At 43.2% G+C, this 25,125-nt stretch overlaps 2 long non-coding RNA genes across 9 annotated transcripts in view; one reads left to right on the top strand and one right to left on the bottom strand.

The window, feature by feature from the left end:
* Nucleotides 1-18: 18 nt before the first annotated feature.
* Nucleotides 19-23,702, bottom strand: LOC133506587 (uncharacterized). 2 transcript variants are annotated; one of them, XR_009796542.1, is made up of 3 exons: nt 23,453-23,702; nt 204-547; nt 19-87 (listed from the first exon to the last, which is right to left on the bottom strand). It is a non-coding gene; the product is annotated as an uncharacterized LOC133506587 (long non-coding RNA). The 2 variants fall into 2 exon arrangements; XR_009796543.1 differs by lacking the exon at nt 23,453-23,702 and adding an exon at nt 6,857-7,061.
* Nucleotides 10,004-25,125, top strand: part of LOC133506586 (uncharacterized) — a 117,850-nt gene continuing 102,728 nt past the window's right edge. For 4 of the 7 annotated variants that reach the window (XR_009796541.1, XR_009796539.1, XR_009796540.1 and 1 more), the window contains exons 1-3: nt 10,043-10,277; nt 10,832-11,006; nt 13,426-13,494. This is a non-coding gene — a long non-coding RNA (uncharacterized LOC133506586). Of the gene's footprint in view, nt 10,351-10,831; nt 11,007-13,425; nt 13,495-25,125 lie in introns of all 7 variants that reach the window. The other 3 variants (XR_009796538.1, XR_009796537.1, XR_009796536.1) reach the window with 3 other exon arrangements.

Below are 25,125 nucleotides of genomic sequence, written 5' to 3'. Positions count from 1 at the left end.
TTTGATTTTCCTTCTTGAGCAGTAACAAGCTCCAGCTGCGACTCGAGCTGTGGAGATCCGTCATCTATTTTTGCGTCATCAACTGACCTAAAGGAAAGATACTGGATTAGGCAACTTCACAGATTATTATTATTTTTTGTTGAAGAGAAAAATAACGTGCACGGGTATCAAATATTTCATCGGAACATGCCGCTAAGTCATACTTGAATGGGCGCGCGTCTGCCGCCTCCGCTGGAGCTCAGAGCTAGAAAATCGGTGGCGGGACGGCAGGTCGACGTTGGCATTCATCAATTTTTGATTGGCTTCTTTCTCGAGCTCAGCGTGAAGACATAAATAGACAAACACACACACACACACACACACACAGTAAGAGAGAAATGTCAACATTCCGACGGGGGGAAATCCATCTCGGCGGCATCTTGGATCCTGAACACAGCTTCGCCGTGTCCCCGTTTTGTAGTGCCTCGATGCAGTTGCGAAGGGGGCAGAGGTTTTCGGTTGCGTCTGTGATCTTGCGTGGAAGTCCTTCCTGCTGCTCAGCTCGGTGCTTGTTACAAAAAAAAAAAAAGAAAAAAAAAGTGAAAATTCAACGTAGGAATTTGGGAAACGTAGACAGCTAGACTTGTCTGTGGCCAGAAATGTACGGCAAAGAATAATAGAATAGAATCGGGTTTTTTTGGACTGTGGAAGTTGCATTAGAAGAACATCATTTTTTGAGACTAGAATTGTAAAATGCCAAGTAAAAATCTGTTCAAGGTTTTTTTTTTTTTTCCCCCAAAAAATATAAATGTGAGATAAATACGTGTAGCTAGAACAGTGACGCAACTGATTAAAGCGTTGGCCTCACAGTTTTGAGGATCCGGGTTCAAATCCAGGCCCTGCTTATGTTGAGTTTGCAAATTCTCGCGTGGGTTTTCTTCGGGCACTCCGGTTTCCTCCCTCTTTCCGAAAAAAAACTTGCAACATTAATTGGATACTCGAAATTGCCCGTAGGTGTGATTGTGACTGCGACTGTTGGTTGTCTCCATGTGGCCTGTGATTGGCCGGCAACCAGTTCAGGGTGTACCCCGCCTCCTGTCCGATAACAGCTGGGATAGGCTCCGGAACTCTCGCGACCCTTGTGAGGATAAGCAGCACAGAAAATAGATGGATAAATATGTCCATCTATCTATTATCCAAGCTGCTTATTCTCACAAGGGTGTCGGGAAAGCTCGAGCCTTATGGCTTCAGGCAAAAGTCGGACAACGCCCCAAACTGGTCGCCAGCCAGTCACAGGGCAGACCACGACACCATCACTGAGCGGGAATCGATCCAATGCTGTCCGCACCAAAGGCCGCCGTGTGTACCACTACACCATCAGTGACTCCGTGTGTTGTTTTAATATTTAAAAGATTCCTATAAATCATCCTCGGGAGACAGCTGGGATTGGCTCTGGCACTCTTGTGACCCTTGTGAGGATAAGCAGCACAGAAAATAGATGGATAACTCATCTGTTATCCAAGCTGCTTATCCTCACAAGGGTCAAAGAAAAGATGGAGCTTAATCCAGCTAGCTTCTGGCAAAAGTCAGACAACACCCTGTGCTGGTTGTAGGGAACAAATCGATACCATCACTGATCGGGAATCGATCCAATACTGCCCGCACCAAAGGTAGGCGTGTGTACCACTGCACCATGGGTATGTATTTTTTTAATATTTAAAAGATCCCTATAAATAATCCTCGGGAGACAGCTGGGACTGGCTCTGGCACTCTCGCGACCCTGGTGAGGATAAGCGGCACAGAAAATAGATGGAAAAATATGTCCATCCATCATCCAAGCTGTTTATCCTCACAAGGGTCACAGGAAAGCTGTAGCCTAGTCCAGCTAGCTTCGGGCAAAAGTCCGACAACTACACCATCAGTGACTCTGGATAAATATGTGTATTTTTTTGGTTAATATTTAACAAAAACCCCTGTAAATCATCCTCTCGGGAGAGGTCTCCTGTGGGTCCCCGCAATCAGGAGCAAACACGACGAGGCTGCATTTTCAGTTTTATTCTGCTCACATCTGGAACGGACTCTCTGAGGACGAGAGACGGGCCTCGATTGACGAATGTCGAGCTCCAAATTGAAAACATTTTTATTTCGCTGTGCATGTGACAACTGAAATTAGTTTTTTTCTGCAATTTGCATTTTTTCATTTATGTTTCATTGATTGGTGTCCTACAAATGAGTTTGCCTTGCTCGATCTATATCTGTGTGCGCGTTTATGTATTTGTATGATGTCATGTCTTTTATTAAGGAGCTGGTGTGGCGGCCGCCGCAAGCTCTGTCTGCCATTTTGTGTCTGTCATGAGTGTTTGGCAGGGTTGACGCGCTGGACTCCAGCAGCTGCATCTAATCAACCAAATGACACCGGAGCGCCCTTGAGCCGCGGTGGGACTCCAACACGTCGGCGGGCTATCCAGGTTCTGTGTGGAGTTTGCAGCCGTTGTTTCCTGGTGTTTTTTTTTTACCATTCAATCTGTAACCCGTCCTTGCCTTTTGTCCCCGGTCCGCCATCTGCCCGCGTTGCCTGCAAACCTGCGCTGGCCTCCCGCCGCCGACTGTCAACCCGGACTTCGAGTCTGCCAGACTGGTCCAACTTGGAACCGTGCAGCCCCCCCCAGGAATTAGCTCTCAGAGTCCCTTTTTGTTTGCTTTCAACAAGCGCTTGCAAAAGTAAACACTCTTTCACCTGCTGCGCTCTCTCTCGTCTCCGTATCTGGGTCCAACTTGCAACCTGATCCCTGACAGATGTTAAGGAATATTTTTTTTTCGTAGTTATTTATATTTTGTGTCACTGATGGTGTAGTGGTACACACGCCTGCCTTTGGTTCAGGCAGCGTGGGATCAATTCCCGCTCAGTGATGTTGTCGATATCTGTCTGGCGACCAGTTCGGGATTTGATCTGCCTTTGCCCTGAAACCAGCACGGATAGGCTCCAGTTTTTCCTGCAAACCTTGTGAGGATAAGCGACTTGGATAATGACATGTATTTTGCCAGGATTTTTTTTTCTTTAACTTTACTTTTTTTTTAAGGGTAAAAATGTTAACAAAATTCATGAGGAAAAAAGGCAATTCATGCGAATGTGAAAATCGAACATAAATGTCATGAATCTCTTGGAATAATCTTGCAAAATCGTATCTTCTCGTTTAAAAAAAAAACCCATCCATCCATTTTCATAGCCGCTTATCCTCACAAGGGTCCCGGGGAGTGCCGGAGCCTATCCAAGCTGTCAACGGGCAGGAGGCGGGGTACACCCTGAACTGGTCGCCAGGCAATCGCAGGGCAAATAGAGACAAAGAGCCACACTCAAAATTATACCTAGGAGCAATTTAGAGTGTCCAATTCATGGTGCGTGTTTTTGGGAGGACACCGCAGGAACGAGGAGAGCATGCAAACTCCACACATGGGGATCCGGGATCGAACCAGGGACCTCAGAACTCTGAGGCCAACGCTTTACCAGCTGATCCACCGTGTCACCTGTTTTAAAAAAAAAAAAAAGTTCGGGAAAGTCTGTTCTGAGACCTACAATCAACATATCCACATGCTAAACAAGGCTAATTTAGATTTTTGGAGGCCAGGCAGGTTTTGATCCATCAATTTTTTGTGGATTCTTGTCAGGAATGTGTGACTTAAATGGTTTGGGATCAATACGAACGCTACCTAACATTCTTGAATGATCACTTTGCTGAAATTCACGATTAACCGTCAGAATAATAAGTAATGTTTTCGATATTTATAGGATAAAGCTAAGTGGTCATTTGCCAAAACGCTGAGAGAATAATTATGCAGATTTATTGAATGACAGTCTGCACGTTTGTTATCAGGGGAGAACGACAAGGGAACAGCAGCACCTCGGCATTGATTGCACGGTTCCTCCAGTGTTCTGCTGGGGGGATATCAACCGATTCCTCTTAAATGTGCTCCATGTGGATTGTCTAAAAATAGCTCACCTTGCCCACATTCACCTAAAATTCGCTGTAAGCGTTTAAGATTAAATATTTGCTCCGGATTTCACATTAATTTATCTCGCCACGATGGAATGCGCCACGGTGCTTATTCACGGATATTTGATGCATTTGCAGCGCCGAGGTGGGATTGAGACGTCTCTGAGGGCAAATGCCAATCATGTAGTTCATTTCCGAGGTGTTCCCTACTTGGATTTTTATGAGGAGCTAAAAACGACTGTTCGTGTTTTGAGGATCACAACGCAAGGTTACCTGACACACACACACACAAAAAAACCACACACAACAAGTTGATTTCCAAAAAGTAGCATATAACTATAATAAAGATGTCTTACTCCATTGAGTATGAATTGCACAGAATTGCTGTCGGAATGACGTTTGAAAACCGTTCCGCTGGTCGATAAATCATCGCAAAACATAACGAGTAAATTGTACTTATTGTACACTGATTGGCCACTTAGTGCACTGCGAGAAAACATCTGGAATTGGACGTTTGTTATCATATACTCACGTCTCCTGACCTGCTGTGGTGAAAGTTGAACAGGTCTTACATCCATCCATTATTCAAACCGCTCATCCTCACAAGGAGCCTATCCCAGCTAGCTTCGGGCGAAAGGCAGACTACACCCTGAACTGGTCGGCAGTCAGTCGGAGGGCAGATATCAACACCATCACTGAATGGGAATCAATCCCACGGTGCCTGCACCAAAGTCAGGCGTGTGTACCACTACACCATCAGTGACAGGTCTTACAAACCGTTCTGTGAAAATGAATACAGGGAGTCCTCGGTCTACGACTGAGCTCCATTCCCACAGCAGCGACTTAACTCCAATTTCCGATCTCACCGTTAAAGTCCAAATTTACGATGACCGCAGGGATTGGATTCAGCGTTTTCCCGTGACCCTCGTGAGGATAAGCGCCTCAGAAATGGATGGGTGTTGGTATTTCATATAAAAAAAAACCTAAAATATATAAAAGGGAAAACTGCGATTGGCTGGCAACCAGTTCAGGGTGTAACCTGCCTCCTGCCCGTTGACAGCCGGGATAGGCTCCGGCACTCACCGCGACCCTTGTGAGGATAAGCGGCTAAGAAAATGGATGGAAGCACAGATAAGACATGTGCATGAGCTCAGCAGAAACTCTATGGTGCTGGGGCCATAATGGCGGACAAGACTCAGGTGTCGTAAAGTCGAAACGTCTTCGGTGGAGAACTCCCTGTAAACCTTTACCGAACGTGAGGTCTCAGTGTAATAAATCAGTGTAATAAATAGAATAACTTAAATATAATATATCCTAAAATCTTCAGTTTCCCACGGATTCAAGGAAACAAAAACCAAGACAATGAAAAGTATCTAGGAATGCTGCTGCAGCTAAAATGTAGGTCCTTGCAGGACTAGGATTATGAGTCCTTGAAATCATTGAATATTAACGCCAGATTTCACCTAATTTAGACTTCAGAATTTAACGTCACCCGTCTGTGCAGAATATTTGGGCTCATATAGACAAATTCCCAAAGTCAGCATTCAAACTCTAGATTTCACCAAAAATGGCTTTTAAAAAAAAATAATAATAACTTTTGATTCAGGGATGGTTCATTGAGACGTTATTGTTATGACAGACATGTCCACGCAATTATGTGTCAATAGCCAAAAATGGTGTCTGGGACTGATTTTTAAAATATATTCCAAGTATTTTTTTTCATGAACGTCGCCACCAAAACGTCTTTTTTTCAAAGAAAGAAAAAAAGTCTAACGTCGTATTTGATTTCAAACCTAAACTGCACTTTTGTGTGTGTGTGTGTGTGTGTGTGTGTGAGCTTGTTATGACAGACGCGTCCACCCGATTTTGTATCAATCGGAGAAACTGATATCTCAGGCTGATTATTTTCTAATTTTCCAAGCTATTTTTTTCCTGGAATTTGCTGACCCCAAAATGATTTCAAACCAAAATGGCTGACTTCATGCATTCTGATGTATGACGTTCACCCAACTCTGAAACTGCTGTCTGGGGCTCTTTTTCATGGAATTTCTCCTTTTGAAAAAAATGGCAGACTTCTAGTTCGATCGTCCTCGAAACATTTTTGTACATTGATAGACTTATTGATCCGTGTACGGTAACTAGTATCCACGGCAATGGACATTTCCGACCTGTCAATCACTCGTACAATAATAGCCAATCGGGTAGCCGAATTGTCTTAACCAACCCCTGGCTTGACACGCCTCTCTCGCCGTATTGTCGCACAAGCAATGCTGGTTGTCAGTAGCGGGCGCTTGGAAAAGTTTATGTTATGAAGAAAATGGTCTTCAGATACGCTTAGGGAACATACAATTCTGATGAAAGACATCCTGCTAGGTTGATTTATTTTCCAAAGCCTAAAACACAGTTGACGAAGTGTCTACGATGGATTAAGGCTCACGGAAGAGCGCACGTACAACTAAATGTGGACAATATCAACAAACACAAAGTTGTACGTTCGAAGCTAAGTGAGGTTAAAAGTATCTTCTGTGAGTTTGAATGAATTATTATCAATGCTTTATACATTGCAGGAGAACAACTTTCATTTTGTTAGTGTATCACTGACCTCCTGAACGAAGTGTGTCATGTTTTATGCCGAAGAGTCGGGTTTGTGATACGTAAATGTGCCATATGATGCAAGAGAAATGTCTATTTGCCTATTCGTATCACGTCGGACTTTTAAGACAGAGCGCTGGGTTCCATTGCGAGCCAAGTCAAACTTTTTCATCTGGTGACTACGGTACTGATTGAGTTAATCAGCATTGCTTAAACGTAGAAAATTGAACCTAACTCACCTTTAAAGACTGCAATGATATTACACGTGATCTTTCCAAGTAAAAACTACTCACCTTGCTTTACATGTGCAGTACGATTCCACTATTTTATCCTGAAGTTTGTGAGGCGTTAAACATTTTTGCATCAATCGCCAACATTTCGCTGTAATTCTGACATTGCGTCCCGCTCCGTCCAAAATCTTAATTCCTTGTACATATCCTTGGGTGAAATACTTGAGACCTCTCTGTAGAACTTTCTTGGACAAGTCTGGCGCATTTGGCAAAAAACATACCGCAATATTATCTGGAATACGCGTCAGAGAATCGACTTTAAACCTGTTCTGTTCAGTCGCTTGTGGGACATGGCAAATGTAGCTAAGGGGGGGCGGAGCTTAAGATCGCCAGTCGGAAAGGTCCATTCTGTTCCCCTCACTTTTTCCGCAGGCGCTACCGTGTGACTTTTGTGTTCGTGTTGGGCATTTTCATGAGGATACAAGTGGTGTTCTGTTGTGAAGCAACACCGCAGGTTTGTCACCCTGATACTGGCGGCACGGTACGCTCTGTTCCCGCGTGCGCTCCTATCAAGGCTTGCACAGACGGCGTTTGTTTGAACGCCCTAATCCTTCACAACCTCCGTTTTACCTGCACTTCAAACGCACCGAGGACTTTTGACGCGTCCCCTTCAGCGAGGCACCTTGAAACGTTTTGCACACACTAAAAAAAAAAACAACTTTCAAAGGCAGCCGGACCCGCTTGACGTTAAAAACACTGTTTTCGACACGAGCCGGAGTGCGGGTTACGTTAGTTGTTTTACCACGCGTGTGAAAAGTCAGGCCGGAGGACCCGTTTGCATTCCGACTTCCCAGCTGTGTCAATGTCAACGTTTTTTAAAGGTATGTTAAAGTCAAGCGAGGCGTGTTAAGGCGAGCCCCCCGTTGATCCCGCCGCACCAAGGTCAGGCGCTGTTGGTCTTGGCAAACCTGACATTTAGTCGGATCGGGCAACGCCTCGGCGTGCGATCGGCCCCGCAACCAATGCTGAATCAGCAGCGGGTTTGTGTGTGTGACTGATGGCTCATTAGCTGTGTTTGCTAAATGGCTGATTAAGTAGGAGCCACGCCTGACCACCTTTGGGAAACCGCACAAACGCACTTTTCAAACTTCTCACGTTGTACTTCAGTCTCCTCCAGACTTTCTATCTCCTGCAACCATTTTCAACCGCAGTGAAGAAGTTAGTTTGGAAAGACTTGCTTCTACGCCCATTTCCAAAAATAGGCATCTTGCTAAATATTTCACCGGTTCTTTAATTGCCACTTGATGGGTGGGCAAGGACTCCAGAGGCCCAACTACTCATCCATTCATTTTCTTAGCCGCTTATCCCCACAAGGGTCGTGGGGAGTGCTGGAGCCTATCCCAGCTGTCAACGGGCAGGAGGCAGGGTACACCGTGAACTGGTTGCCAGCCAATCGCAGGGCACATCGAGACAAACAGCCGTACTAACAATCACACCTAGGGTCAGTTTAGAGTGTCCAATTAATGTTGAATGTTTTTGGGATGTGGGAGGAAACCGGAGTGTCCGGAGAAAACCAACGCAGGCACGGGGAGAACCTGCAAACTCCACAAAGGGAGACACAGGATTGAACCCTGGACCTCAGAACTGTGAGGCCAAAACTTTCCAGCTGAGCCACCGTGCCGGCCAAACTATTTCACTGGTTCTTTAATTACCACTTGATGGGTGGGCAAGGACTCCAGAGGCCCAACTACTCATCCATTCATTTTCTTATCCACTTATCCCCACAAGGGTCGTGGGGAGTGCTGTAGCCTATCCCAGGTGTCAACGGGCAGGAGGCAGGGTACACCCTGAACTGGTTGTCAGCCAATCCCAGGGCACATAGAGACAGACAACAGTCGCACTCACAATCACACCTAGGGGCAATTTTTTTTTGTGTGTGTAAAATTAATGTTGAATATTTTTGGGATGTGGGAGGAAACCGGAGTGCCCGGAGAAAACTCACGCAGGAACGGGAAGAACCTGCAAACTCCACACAGGCGGGACTGGGATTGAACCCTGGACCTTTGAACTGTGAGGCCAACGCTTTCTAACTGACCCACCGTGGCGTTACTGTTCATATAAAAGCTATTCAAAAATCACTTTTTCATAAGAAATCCAATATAAATGTCGTTTTAGCGATTTACTGAAGTGTACCAGGAGATATATGCGCATGAAACTAAATAGTCAGGTTAGCCCCTGCGACAACTGATTTTAAAAGCAAGTGAACCCCCACCATTCAGGCTGGAAGTAATGAGTATAGTTCCAATCCCTGGACCACGACAAAAAAACAAACAAAGAAAAAAAAACATGACTTTACAGAAGATCCAATTAGAATGTGCCCCACCCACATTTACCCTGAAAGTGGAGTTTAAAAGGCTTTTTTTTTTTTTGGTCCTGGTGTCACGTGTTTTCCATCATCATTAAGACCACGTAGGTCCGTCCTCTGGTTGTGATGCATGAGCTATAATCAGAGTTCAAATATTCATCAAGCATAATGTTTATTTCAGCGCACCGAGAAGTCATGAAATTTGCATGGCCTCTGCGAAAACGAAGTCAATATTTCACGACACCGCAGCACTGCTGACTAGCCGTCGGTCACGGCTGATATTGGCGAGTCGAAAAATGCCTCAGATAAGGCGGAAATTTTCCAGAGTGTGTGTGTGTGTGTGGGGGGGGACTGACCCACTATGTTATTAGCGTCATCATTCATTTAGTTCTGCGTTTAGACTACACTCAGACACGCCATTCTCATTCAAATAAAATTTTAAAAACAGCCCTTTTAGGGACGTTTCGGATTCTCATTTGATTTGGCTCCGAAGTGTCAACCCACGTGATGATTGGACAGGAGATGGAAATATTGCGAGCGAAAATGTGTCAGGTGAGCAGTATCGGAGGGAAGAAAACCAATAGCTTGTTATCAAGATGGTCATTTGACCATAATCGTTTATCCGTTCTTACGTCTAGCCATACATCCAAATGTCATCCAGCCCGTGTACATTCCATCCATCCATCCATCCATTCTTACATCGAGCCATACATCCAAATGTCATCCAGCCCACATTCATTTTTCTTTCATAATTGATCATCCACGGTCCCACAAACCTTCCATCCATCCATCCATCCATCCATCCCTCCGTCATCCAATCAACATCCATCCTTCCATAAATAACCCAATGGCCACCCCTCCATTTTAGCCTTTCCATCATTTCGACGTCCCGCGAATATTAACACCCCGCGTCGCCCTGTTCTCGAGGTCAGTCTCGAGAGCAGATCCACTTTCAAAACACGGCGGAATATCGTGATAGACTCGCGTGAGAGCAAACCGAGGCGGAGATCAATGAGATTCCATTACAAACGGCAGCGTTAGATGGGAAGTCGCCGTCGCCACCGAAGGGACCGCACCGCCGAAGCAATTAGCCGCTGTTTGGATAGGCAATTAGAGAATGTAAATAGACTGCACTTCCACCACTGCTCAAAACACACCGCAACATAATTAATCATCCTTTACTCCACTGCAGGTTTGTCCAAATACAGCTTTTTTTTTTTTTTAAATAATTTTCAGATCTGTTTGTCTGACTCAGAACTACCTCGAGCAATCACAGCCAGCCTTCTGAGATGTGAAAATGTTTGATTCCAATTTTCAGAATATTTTGGACTAATGCCTTCTGTGCAAGTAATCAACTTAAATTTTGTTCTGTGACCATTCAAAACATGCTGAATGTGATGAAAGTGACTCACAGCGGCAGCATATTTTTCCATCGATTTGCGTTACTGTATTTCCACAAAATCATGGCCAGGCAAGGAACGTGTCAACGATGTTATGATATAAAAGATATTTGCTTTGCTCATTGCTGAATCTGTCAACTATTCTTCTTCTTCACAAACACCAACATTTCTAAAAAGTCACAGTTTCAAAAACTGACTAATACTTTCCAGTTCTTTCATGGACTTTCTGTTTCGTTTGAATTTATTTTTATTTGTTTATATTTTTTTTTTTAGATTTTTTTTCGTGGGGAAACATCAGAGAAAGTGTCGGGCACCCTGGAACTCAGCAGCCAATTATTTTGCAGTGGCGCACTTCCTGCCGAGAACTCAAGTGAGATTCTTCCTGTTAGCGGTGGAAGCAGCTAGCGAGGGTATCACAAACATTTACGAGGGCGCCAGCCAAATAAAGGTAAGATATTACAACATTGTCTTGACATGAATGTTTGTAATCCGCTACGATGATTAGTTTTTCTTTTTTTTTTTTTTTTTTACAACTAGTGAAACAAATACTGTACTACACCGACGACGTGGCTAACTTACTAGCCGATGACATGCTAGCACGGCTAACATCAGCTGTTGTCAATTCTTCAATTCTGGAATTACTTCACAAAGCCGAGAAAAGAAGACCAATATATATTAATGTTCAAAGATATAAGTAGTTTTACTGTTGTACTATGGTGTATTTTCATTTAATTAAGAAAAAAGATTGTTTTCACATTTAGTAATGTTGCAACAGAGTTTTCAATTTTCTTGGCCGCTTGTCCTCACGAGGGTCACGGTAGTGCTGGGGCCTATCCCAGGTGAACTGGTTGCCGGCCAATAGCAGGGCACAAAGAAACAAACAGCCACACTTACAGTCGAACCTAGGGGCAATTTAGTGTGTCCAATTAATGTTGCATGTTTTTGGGATGTGGGAGGAAACCGGAGTGCCCGGAGAAAACCCCAAGCAGGCACGGAGAGAACATGTAAACTCTACCCAGGCGGGTCGGGGATTAAACTCGGGACCTCAGAACTGTGAGGCCAACCAAACATTTCAATAAAATACTTTTTACAACCTTAATTGCAATACCCCGAACGCACACTACGAAAGCACGATATTTTTGTTAACAGTTATCATATCGGGTGGAACTTTGGGACTGCTGGAATGCGTTAGCCTCACAGTTCTGAGGTCCCAGGTTCGATCGCGGCCCTGCCTGTGTGGAGTTTGCATGTGTTCCCCGTGCCTGCGTGGGTGTTCTCCGGGCACTCCAGTTTCCTCCAACATCCCCAAAACATGCAACATTCATTGAACACTCTAAATTGCCCCTAGGTGTGATTGTGAGTGTGACTGTTTGTCTCCATGTGCCCTGCGATGGGCTTGCAACCTGTACAGGCTGTACCCCGCCTCCTGCCCATTGACAGCTGGGATAGGCTCCAGCACTCCCCGCGACCCTCGTGGGGATAAGCGGCGAAGGAAATGGACGGTTGGAAGTTATCATATCATCAGAATCGGATACTTCCAACTGTATCTGGTATGGTGCTGCCCCCGTCGGCACCGTATCACAATTGCAGTTGAAAATGACTCCCAACTAACCGGGCTTCTTAACTGTTTTTATGAGGTCAATAGGTTTCAGCGCCGGAGGTCGTCGGAAATTAGGCAGACGCGGCCGTCTCCGTATTTTATTTGCAGGAAAATTCCCGGTATGTTAATCGAATGGTTTTGTTGTTCTTCTCGCCTCACAAGCCAAGTAAATTAGCTCAAAGCGTCCCGTTCGTGTGATGGCATTAATGAACGGTTATTCATAATGAGATATGTTTGTCGGAAAAGATTGGCCAGTCGCAGCCGTGCCGGTGTCGGCTTACCTCTTAGCGTCTGGGGAAAAAGAACGAGTCTGGCGGTTGACCTTTTGAGCCGCTTGCCGTCAGCTCGGGCGGTGACCTGAGGGTAAACGGGGACGACGTGGCTGTCACCTGCGTGCGACTGCGGAGGTTTATTTGCATGTGTGCGCGTTGACTAGTCGGGTGGGAGACTCATAAATTCACCGCGGGTGGTCCGCTACCGCAAAATCAAGAGAATTTCAATTTGGCTCATGTTAGCGGGAGCATAATTAACTAAATGTAAATAGCGGGTGGGAAGAGCAGCGGCAGCTAATCTGAACTCATTTATTAGCGAACAGTAAGCAGCAAGGACGACAAAACATGGTGTTTGTAAGAACGCTATAAATAGAAATGTGTTGAAACAAAACTTACGTATGTACATATACGTTAACAATGGAATTGGGAAAAATGGCAATTTTTTTTCGCAATTTATTGTTTTGATTTCCGTTGGCTGGTTGATTACTTAGCAGGATTACGACATAACTGATTTGCATCAAAAGTTGTGTATATGTAACATTTAACTTTAAAAAATAACTTGTTTTGTATGAAAAATTACAATGACATTTGAATCATTTGTATTTTTGGTGTTCTTTTAATTCGTCAAATAAGAAGGCAAAGGTGAGATACCGTATTTTGTGTGACAGTTACACTATGTGAACTTAACACTTGACACCAAAACTTGGTAGGTTTTTGTATGACATGTGAAGAAGGGAGCGGAATGGCCTCACACTTCTAAGGTCCCGGGTTTGATCCCAGACCTGCCTGTGTGGAGTTTGCATGTTCTCCCTGTGCTTGCGTGGGTTTTCTCCGGGCATTTCAGTTTCCTCCCACATCCATAAAATATGCAACATTAATTGGACACTCTAAATTGCCCCGTCGGTGTGATTGTGAGTGCGGCTGATTGTCTCGAAGTGGCCTGCGATTGGCTGGCAACCAGTTCATGGTGTACCCTGCTGCCTGCCCCTTGACAGGTCAATCACTCCCCGCAACCCTTGTGAGGATAAGCGGCTAAGAAAATGGATGGATGGATGTTAAGAATGGTATGTATTACTCTCCTTCTTTAGATCAGCCAAATATAGGAATAAGCAAAGGAAAGATTAGTTTATTGGTTAGTACAGGGGTGGCAAACTCATTTTTGTTGCGGGCCATATTGTAGTTACGGTTTCCCTCAGAGGGCCATGAGGGCTGTGAAATGGCCTCATCATATTTACAGATGAAATTTATGAACTGGTTTTGGAATCAGAAATCAAGGCTAATTTCAACTATTATTCCTGTTTGGTAACACAAAAATACTTGGAAAATCTCATTATTATTTATGATGCATGACAATTTTAAATTCTTAGGATTTTTTTTTTTTTTTTTCACAAGAATCATGGAAGTTGACACAAATGAATGGCCTTCACGGGCCATGTAAAATCACGTGATGGGCCAGTTCCGGGCCTTGAGTTTGACACAATTGGGTTAGTAGAACTGGATTACATTTTTTGGATTATTGATTTTTGACACATTTGACATATTCCGTGACGACTTGTTACCATAACATTTCTCATAAAAAATGCGTACGATTTTGTCCCGAAAGTTATAAATTGGAAATGGGTTTTTTACAAATTACTGTATTTTGTTGTCATTTTCCTAAACATGAAAGCGCAAACACATGACATATTACTTTTCGGTTAGTATAATTAATCAATTTCTGACTCATGTGCAAAAGTAACATTTTATCGTGCTGAATAAATTTTTTTTAGGAATTTTAGTGAACAGTTACGAATGGAAATTCAAAAATAAATCTGTATTCTGTCTTTTACTTCTGCCAATCATAAAAGTGTATTTTTGGCACTTTTACCTAAACCCAAACATGAGAGTACAATGGGATCAAGTATTATTTACGTCCCAGTTAACAGTTTTATGCAAAAATGAGTTTGTGTTAACATAAAACATTCTAAATGGAAATTTTGAAAAAAAAAAGCTTAATTTTTTTTTTGTTTTTTTTTTTGGACATAATTTAGCCCTCCCAAATACTAAAGCACAAAGGTGATATGTATGTTTATATTTGGTTGGGTACGGATTGTGCAAAAAATAAAAAAGCATGTTATCAATTATCTGATATTATAACCAATATTATAATCATCTAAATACATTCATACATAGATAAACTATACCATCCATTCATTTTCCTTATCGCTTATCCTCACAAGGGTCGCAGGCGTGCTGGACCATATCCAAGTTATCTTCTGAGAACTTGCAAACACCAAAGAGTCGAGGCAGGATTTGAACCCGGGTCCTCAGAACTGTGAGGCAGATGTCCTAACTAGTCTTTCACCAGGCTGCTACATAGATATAGTCAACAGAAAATGCACAACTTAGGCGTTTGGCTGGGATTTGGCGGCTATTGCAGATATTACGCCCATGATCAATGCCAGATTGTAATTTTTTAAAATAAATTAAAAAAAAAGAAAAATCAATGGGTTTCATTTGTACCCGTCCATCTTAGGAGAGCAATATAAAAAAAAAAAATAGGGATTACAAATATCCATAGTTGTGTTGATTTATGATAATAATAATGGCATAGGTTTAATTTAGTTAGCTCCGTGGCATACGCAGTATGGAAAATTGATAGCAATATTTTGATTGTAAGTTTTCTCCCAATTAGGTGCAAATACATGTAGTAATTACAGTGTGTCATTTTTATGCTTTTTTTTTTTTCCATTTAAATTTTTTTAATGTAAGATAAAGCACCACGGAAATCAAATTTTTCCATTAAAGGTACATAAAAATTTCGCTCGGCGGCGGTGGCCATCGAGCCGATTTTATTACTCGACGTAACTACACGAGATGAACTCTCCTTTATTGGCGACCCCCCCATTCCGCATCATAGAAGCTCAGCTGGCAGATAAATGGATGGCGGGCCAGAGGGAAAAAGGCACATAAATAGCGATAAAGCTGGGTTTCATATAATAAAACGGCAACATTCTACAAAATGCCATAAATACTGTAAGGAGGGCAATCTATCACGCTAGGAATGCCAAAAATCGGTGACATCATCCCCGGTAAAACTGGAACTTGTAGCTCAGTAGGAAACAAGCAGAACTCAGTGAAGAATCGAGAACAAGGAAAACAGAAGCGAGTGTAGAAAACAGGAAGTGAGAGGTAGAAATCAAAAAGCGAGAGGCGCTATTGCAAAAGCATTTTTTTTTTTTTTTTAATGTGCCCCATTACGCTCGTTTCTCCGTAGTTTTAGCTCTCGTGTTTTTGATAGCGACCCGACGCCTTGGGCCTGGCCATTGTTTCGCGGCAGATGTGATGCACTTACACGGCGGGCTTGGCGCACAATAGGAGGGCATGTGGGGCTTAGTGAACTGGGTCGATTACATCTGTGATATTAAAACAAAGTCTTTTAGGGTTTCATTTTAGTGCTGTATGTTTCTCACTCGTTTCAATCCCCTCCTTCGTGTATCCATCTGCTACTCAAATCCTTTCTTGCGCTGCGTAGTTGCCTGTGTGGCAGGCAGGGCTAATTAAATGACTCACAATAGCACTGTACACAGGTGATAAGTTGATCATGGTTTTGTTTTTCTTTCCTGAATTCTAAATTGTCTTTTAAAAATGAATTATTTGGAAATTGATAAGAGTGCGTCTCGTAATGGGAAATCTAGTTTCATTTACGACGAGTCTCGCCAGAGTGTGAAACTATCTAACAGGTGTCCGGTTATCTGTAATATGAGCGAATTGGTGGCGGTAATAAACCTCAGTTTTGAGGGTCTATCATTTCCAACACAATCATAAAGTCTGGCTGGAACCTTGTGGAGTTGAGTTATTAGCGTCTCACATTTTACAGCGAGTAGTCATACTCCGTCACTATGCTCTGGGTATGCGCACTGACCAAAATTCAAAATTTCTGGCAATTCATCATAGCTTCTCAGCCTCGTATAAAATACTGTATTAAAATTTTGTAGCAATTGAAGAAAATCTGTAAAACAAGTTCATCTTTGAAGGAAGTCCTACAGATGCACCGACAGTAATTAGCCTAAAATGACAATTTTCAAAATAAAATTTCTTACTTTCTTTCATACTTAGTCTTTTCGAGCATGGCCAGTTGATTTATTTTTTTTTTTAACTGGTGATAAAAGTGTCCGTCCATCATCAATTTTCTGGGCCTCTTATCCTCAGAAGGGTTGCAGGGGTGCTGGAGGCTATCCTAGCTATCTTCGGGCAGGAGGCGGGATACACCCTGATCGCAGAGCACATAAAAAATCATTTGCATTCATACCTACAGGCAATTTAGAGTCTGCAATTAACCTATCATGCATTTTTGGGAGGAAACTGGAGTGAGAAAACCCACATAGGCACGGGGAGAACATGCAACTTGCTCACAGCATGGCAGAGATTCGAACCACGGTCCTCAGAACTATGAGCTAGATGCTCTAAGCAGTTTCCAACATGCCGCTTGGTAAAGTGTCCTAGATAAACTATTCAAGATCCTCCAAACATGCTTTTCGTGTACTGTCTTAAGAACAATAAATTAAAAAATTCTTGAATCGAGAGTCAAGCAAGGCCGGCATTTCATGGATGGGCGGGGTTGTGATTCTGCGACCGACTACTCTTGAGATGCATTTATGTACAGTATTTTGGCATTGCTATTTAAACGCGAGGTGGGGGGCTGGGGGGAGTGACTCACACTTGCAAATCACTTCCAAAGTTCATAAGATATACGACGGTATGAAAAAAGAAAAAGCGTTGATAAAAATCTTTTTTGGATTGCCTGAAGGCACAACATCAAAGGACATGGAAGTAAGTTTGGACACTTTGGAGATGTACCTGCATCGTTTTCATGTTTAAATAACCTCGCAACCTGCATTTTTGCCTCTGGGAAACGCAAACTGATTAGCATTATTTATACAACATATGAGGGTGTTGCAGCCAAGAACACCACAAGCTAAATTATTCCACCAAAAATCATGATATAAGGAAATATGTTTGGTTTATTGCCTGGTTTAGAAGCGACCCGTTCCGCCCATCACCGAAGAACCGGAAACGGCTCCCAAATCACGCATGTAAACGAGATGCTGCTACATAATTACTAACTGGTTGGCATCAACAAAGACCTACACATCATAACCATACAGTTTTCATCCATCCATCCATTTTCTTAGCCGCTTATCCTCGCGAGGGTCAAGGAGAGTGCTGGAGGCAATCCCAGCTATCAACGGGCAGGAGGCGGTGTACACCCTGAACTGGTTGGCAGGCAATCGCAGACCATACAGTTTTATTTTACGACATCTATGTTATCAAACCAGATGAAAATTCATCATCTTGATCTTGTAACCTGCAATTTTAATGCACATATACGGCAACCCGACACCACGACATCAGTTAGTGATAACAGATGTAAACATTGTAATCATACATGTGTTTTTTCTGAGAATTTATATAACCAGACCCGACGATTCTGTATCCTGATTTTAACCACGCATTATAACACACGAGTACCGGAACCCAACCCAGCTACAACATCGGTTAGTGAAAAAAAACACAAACCTCATAACCATAGATGGCTATTTTACAAGATCTGTCCCCTACACTACTCGGTAAAAACCAATATCGCAACCTTCACCGTAACCCACACTTTTTAGCACACTAATACCACATCTCGACAGGACCTGATGAGAATCTGGAACCCACACATTACCATGCATTTGTACCACAACCCGACCCAGACTGCAGAAATCAGATCTGTGATCCCATGCATTGAAATACATTAGCAGACACTTGAACAGACATTTTTAGGGGCAGGTGCTCAAACCCGGCAGAATAATTCATACAATCAAGAAAAAACTGTAGTAAACACTATCTTTTACTTACTGAATATAAGTCAACAATACAACTATTAACAAAGCGTTTGACTGTTAAATGTAAGCGTTTGGGGATGTACAGTAATCCCTCATTTTTCGCGGTTATTTGGTACCGTCTTGCTGGGAATGCCGCATTATACCTTATTAATGCGGCTTCCCGCTACAGGTACTGTATTCATGTATGATAGCGTATTTTTGTAGTTTTTTTTCCCCATTTATTTATTTATGATTTTTTTTATTTGTTGTTGTTACTTCATTGGTCCATGTCGTCGCACCGGGGATGGCGAGTTAGCACATAGCGATCCGGCTTTTTTCTTTTAGGGTGGGGGGGGGTCCGTAAATCCGCGATGCACTGAATCTACGATAGGTGATCCGCAAAGTAGAGAAGGATTACTGTATAGAAATGAGACCGGGTTAAATCATTTTGAAAAGTGTCCATTTTGAGCTCAACCTGTAAACCTCAAGTGAAAAGAGAGGGGAAGCAAAAATACATGAATTATGGAATTTTCTAATAAAAAAAAAAAACACCCAAAGAGCACTTCAAATGAATCTAAAATCCTCCATAAATAAATTCACGCAAAAACAATTACTTAAATATGTGTCCTATTCCACCACCCACACTGCTCTTCTCATGAATAATATTTCATTTGCACCATTTAAGTGGAACTTGAAACAGTAAGATTTACGCCTCCGACTCCTCGAGGTTTTTGGAGATGAAACAAAAGCATTGAGGAGATGCAGTACGTTGGGAAGTAATGACGATATTTGTTTTTTCTCGCTAATTTGAAGTTGATTTGTGATCATGTTTTTTAATAGGCAATATCACGCAAAAACGTCCCTGAAAAAGGCAATTTTTGTCCAAAACAAGTACTTAGGTTGAAGTGGGCTTTCCAACCAGAGAGAACATTTTTGGGAAAATGTTACATTGCCACTTTTTCTCTTCAACACACTAGTACCGTATCCTGGAAAAAAAAAAAAATTAATACCACATCCTTACTTCATCCTGCACATTTCAACAGTGCCCTCCACCTTTGTACAAATTACAGCCGTGATTCCATTTTAATGCACTCGTACCGGAACATGCCCCACGTTGACACCTGCGTTGAATGAATGAACGCCGTTGCGAGGTGTTTCAGGTGGTCAGTAAATGCAACACGGTGATGTGAGTCACTTTCAGCGACAATTTGAAACATGAACAGAGATGAAATGGGAATGGCGCTCTTAGATCTGCGGTGTAAATCTAGCCTGAAAGAGCCCACTTGGGCACATAATAACTTAGGTTATGTGAGGGTGAAGATGGACACTGTACGAGCTGACGTCGGACTAAAATGTGCACTTGCACTTGTCATCAAGAAATACACTTATACTGTAGTCTGTGTGTGTGTGTGTGTGTGTGTGTGTGTGTGTGTGTGTGCTGCAAAACAATGGGAGGTCATTACTGGCGTCTGCACTACTTTTCGACCATTAAACACAGCACAGCTGCACTACGCTGGTAATGATGGAAGCCACACACGCACACTCCAGCACACATTCCCGATGTGCTGCTGAGCTGTGTCTAATGTACGTTGGCCTTTAAAAGTGAGTTTAGTCCATTTTTCCATGTTCCTTGCAAGTGTTTTTGTCATTTTCACACAAAGCAAAAAAAAAAAAAAAATCCACCAAGGGACGGCTTGTGACTCCCCCCAAAAAAAACATTTGTAAAGTAACGTGCCCCCATATGGAGCACTAGAAAGTTTATATTGTAGCTGCTTTTCGGACATAGAGACAATGGTCATCATTATGAATATGAATGAATGTGAGGGGCAGAGGAGGAAGAGTGAAGCTCCAGGGAGAAAAGATGGCGAGGGTGGACGACTTCAAATACTTGGGGTCAACAATACAGAGCAATGATGAGTGTGGTAAGGAAGTAAAGAAACGGGTCCAAGCGGGGTGGAACAGTTGGCGGAAGGTGTCTGGTGTGCTATGTGACAGAAGAGTCTCCGCTAGGATGAAGGGAAAAGTTTATAAAACAGTGGTGAGGCCAGCCATGATCTACGGATTAGAGACGGTGCCGCTGAAGGAACAACAGGAAGCAGAACTGGAGGTGGCAGAAATGAAGATGTTGAGGTTCTCCCTCGGAGGGAGCAGGTTGGACAGGATTAGAAATGAGCTCATTAGACGGACAGCTAAAGTTGGATGTTTTTGGAGGCAAGGTGAGAGAGAGCAGACTTCGATGGTTTGGACATGTTCGGAGGTGAGAGAATGAGTATAATTAGTAGAAGGGTGCTGAGGATGGAGCTGCCAGGCAAAAAGAGCAAGAGGAAGACCAAAGAAAAGGTTGATGAATGTGGCGAGGGAGGACACGAGGACTGTGGATGCTAGAGAGGAAGATGCACCAGATAGGCTTAGATGGAACACACTGTGGTGACCCCTAACAGGACAAGCCGAAAGAAAAAGAAGACGACGACAATGGTCATCATTGGATAACCAACCCATGGAGGCACACACAAACTTTGTTCCCTTGTCCTCTTTTTTTTCACCCTCCACTCATCTTTTGGTCTGCCCACGCCTCTTCGTCGTCGTCTTGCCATTGCGCCTTCATCAGCCCTGCATTATTCAAAATCAATCTGTACTGAATGTTAAGTATTTCCATCTATCCATCGAACAATCATGCAATTCATCTTGACTTTAATTTCCACCATTTTGCCATTTTCCTGCTTTCCCTCCTTTCCTGCATCCATCCATCCATTCATCTATCAATCTGTCCATCCATCCTCGTGTATATGACCTGCGCATTAATCCAGCAATTATGGATCGTCGCACCCTCCTACTCAGACATTCCACCTCTGGGGAACAGTGGTTGGCTGCAGTCTCTTGTGTTTCCACACCAGTGGTTGTTGATATAAATAACCCCCCCCCCCCCCCCACACACACACACACACACACACCAGCACATAGTCAAAGCGTCGTGTTGTGAAACATGCTAGCTTGATAGCCAAGTCCGGGATGGATGAATGTAACACGGTTTCGGGGATGAATAGCACGCAGTAGTCTCTCGTGAAGAAATCCGAGGCCGACTTGAGTCTAAGCTCATCTGTCTTGTTGGCGAGGGATCTAACGTTTGTGAGGGAGGGGCTGGAAGTGGTCGGTTGCGGGGCCGATTTCTTAGCCTAGCTAACGGACCTGCTCGGCATCGCCTCTTTTCCTTGCGCTCGCTCTTCGTAGGCAGCGTAATCCACGGAGAGCTGGCGTTCCTTTATTATGAACTCTGGGATGTTGCATGAACAAGAGGACTCCGCTCTAATACCCGTCTGTGGGATAATGGTTCAAATCCGGATTTGGTCAGATGACTTCTCCTTGGTCTGTTTGGCCATTTGGTTGATAGTCAACACACTGACAGCTGGTTTCTGATTTTTCAAGATGTAGTCATTATAATAGTGGCTTGTCTCACGTGATGGACTTGCCCTATTTTGAAATCTCCATAGTGATGACAATATTTATATCTTGTAACAAATACTTGATGCATTTTATTATGTGACTTCAGCACATGTATTAACTCTGATGTTGCTTGAAAATTGAAATTATTTTCTGTACAAATTCCATAGAAATTTGAGATCAAGCACTGTGCCACTTTCTGTTCTTCCAAGCCTTCTACAGAATTTCTATAGAAACATTTTGTTCTATCAAAATTCTATAGAAAGTCGCAACCACAGTTCTGTAGAGCTAGTTGTTCTGTACAAATTCTATAGAAGTTTGAGATCAAGCAATGTGCCAAATTCTGTTCTTCAAACCTTTCTATAGAATTTCTCCAGAAACATTTTGTTCTATAGAAATTATACAGAAAGTCACAGCCAAAGTTCAATCGAAGTTGTTCGATACAAATTCTATAGAATTCTATAGGTTCCATAGAATTTCTAGAGAAAATGTTTAGCAAGGAGGGACTTAAGATCGACAAGAACCAGTTTGAACCAGCAGAACATGGAAAATAATAAAACTAAACTCTGCAGGTGGGAGCACAAAGCAGCGCCGTCTGCACGCGGCGCCCTCAACGACTGTATTGTTTTGTGAAATGACAAAGATGAGTTATACGAATCTTTTAAATCTAGTAGAATGAAACCAATATTGCTAGTTTGTCCCCCACTTGGTTCCAAAAGCAAGTCAGATTTTTTTTTTTTTTTTTCCCCCATGTCAAGTATGTTTAAAGAAGTTGATCGATACAAGCAAGGCCGCACCGTATTGCATGGGTCCGTCATTAATTATTCAACTAAAGTTTCTGCTTTTAACTTTACCGGCTTATGTTATTCTTTATATTCTTATCGCATACTTCATTCGCTTGTGCGTTAGTCCTCCCTGTGCCGTATCTATATGTATTTGTATTTATGCCTAGTGACACAGTAGGCACCATAATAGAATCTGTGTGATTGCAATAAAATACGGTCTCCGGGCTGGAAGCCGCGGGGGGATCTCGCCTCGTGCGCTGAATCCATTTCCTGCTCGCGTAGACAAATTTGCACTTTAACTTCCTGCCACAGGAATACAAGCCTCGCACATTGTCTTGTACGGTGGAATTGCTAACGTCCAACGGCCCAGAAGTCATACAATTGCTTGGATTTGTCGACGCTGCCGTCGTAAAATGTATATCCTGTATATATATATATTATTTATAGTGTATATACACCTGACGTTACTTTGAATACACGACTGTTTGTTTATGTCCCATTACAATCTCTCATGCCGCTTGGAGGAGTGACGATAATTCAAGGAAGAGGGAGCAGAAGTGGTCTGACAGCACTGTGAATATGCCAAATTTTGCAAAATGACATCTGTTTACATCTTACTGGCACATCACAGCCTCTCACAACTTCGCCAAATAAAGGAAATGCATAAAGGTAATGAAAACAAACCCCGTTTAGCTTATTGTACAGCTTTTTCCTAAATTTGTCAGCCACGCGCCAGTACCTTCTTTTACATTTGTGAAAGTGTGAGTTAAATTGTTTGGTTTTCATGGATTGCCCCGGTTTTGATTTGTCACACCTCTGGAACATTTATGCAAAAGCCAAATCTCCGGCCGCGCCTAGCCATTAAGCACTATTCATTTGTTGTGCTCGCACACACCCGGGGAAGAAAATACATTTGTCGTCTTTCCGCTTTTTGAAGTGTGTGTGTGTACCTGATCGTGTGTCATAGTCACTAGTGGGTCCAGCAGGTGCACACCGAGTTCATTTATTGTTAGAAATTGACTGCCGGTCCACCTCTAAGCTCAAAACAAAGGCTGGCTTCTTCTCTGGAATAATGAAGTCTCCATCTGCTGCAAAGGTGTGTGTGCGGGCGTTTGTGTGTGCGTGCGCGCTGCCCATCTGCTGGCACGGTTATGTAAGGCAGTCGTTTTGTGTAAACGCATTTCTGCGGTCAGAAGAGTGTCAAGCCCCGTCTTTTCTCGCCTCACCTTCACAGCTCATTTGAGGCTTCCTCAGCAATTGAATAACGGCGCAAGTCGGCCAAGACAAAAGCGCTTTTTTTTTTTTTTTTTGATAAACACAATTGTGTTTTGACCGGACGTACGCATTTATTTTTCGAGACGCGAGCATTCACTCAGATCTTTTTTTTTGCCTTTGAGATGTGACGACTGTATGGTATGGCGGTGAACGCAACTCAGTTCACAATAAGTGGACGTTTGGCAGATAATTCTTAAAAAAACCCAAATTGAAGCAGTTTACTGCCATTTCTATTCGATGTTTGCTGTGAACCAAGCACCATGCATCCATCTTTTGTCCCATTTGTCCTCACTTGTGGGCGTGCTGCAGCATATCTCGGCTATCTTTGGGCAAGAGGCGGTGGACACACTGTACTGCTCACCAACCAATTGCAGGGCACATAACAAACAGGCGATACGGTGGATCAACTGGAAAGCGTTGCCCTCACAGTTCTGAGATACCCGGTTTAATTCCAAACCTGCTTGTATGGAGTCTGCATGTTCTCGCCGTGCCTGCATGGGTTTTCTCCGGCACTCCGGTTTCCTCGCACATCCCAAAAATATGCAATAATATACACTCTAAATTGCCCCTAGGTGTGATTGTGAGTGCGGCTGCCTCTATGCGACCTGCGATTGGCTGGCAACCAGTTCAGGGTGTACCCCGCCTCCTCCCCGTTGACAGCTGGGATAGGCTCCAGCACTCCCGCGACCCTCGTGAGGATAAGCGGCTAAGAAAATAGATGGATGGATCTTAACAAACAACCTTTCACATTCACACCTACGGGCAATTTCGAGTCTTCAATTAACCTAACATGCATGTTTTTGGGATTGGTTGTGACTCAGTTGGTACCCAAGCGTTCACTAGTCTTGGGTACAACTGTCCTTTGTCAAAGCGTCCTTGAGCAAGACGTGGAACCCTAATTTGCTCCCAGTGGGCCTTGCAGTGCCTTGGATGGCAGCAGTCGCTCAATTGTATATAAATGTGTGTGTAAGTGGTGGATGTTAGCCATTTTAAATAAAGTGCTTTGGGCACTGTGATGATGTAGGTAAAGCGCTGTATAATTGTAGTCCATTACCAGGGATTTTGAAGGACATTGGAGTGCTCGGAGAAAACCCACGTAGGCACCGTCTAATTTTGTTTTTTTATTTCATTGTTCTTTGTATTTAAATGCTTCTTTTAATCACGCAAACCACGTTGATTTACCTCAATGTTGATATGTTTATGTACAGATATTTTCTGTGGATAATTTGTCAATGAGCTCCTTTTCACGTCATGTGATGTCATTATCCAAGCAGCTTATCCTCATAAGGGTTGCAGGAAAGCTGGAGCTTATCCCGGCTAGCTCCGGGCAAAAGGCAGACTACACCCT

This window comes from Syngnathoides biaculeatus, chromosome 9, assembly GCF_019802595.1.
Source record: "Syngnathoides biaculeatus isolate LvHL_M chromosome 9, ASM1980259v1, whole genome shotgun sequence".
Taxonomy (NCBI): Eukaryota; Metazoa; Chordata; class Actinopteri; order Syngnathiformes; family Syngnathidae; genus Syngnathoides; species Syngnathoides biaculeatus.
Note: the sequence above shows the minus strand (reverse complement) of the source record. Positions and strands in the feature narration are given on the sequence as shown.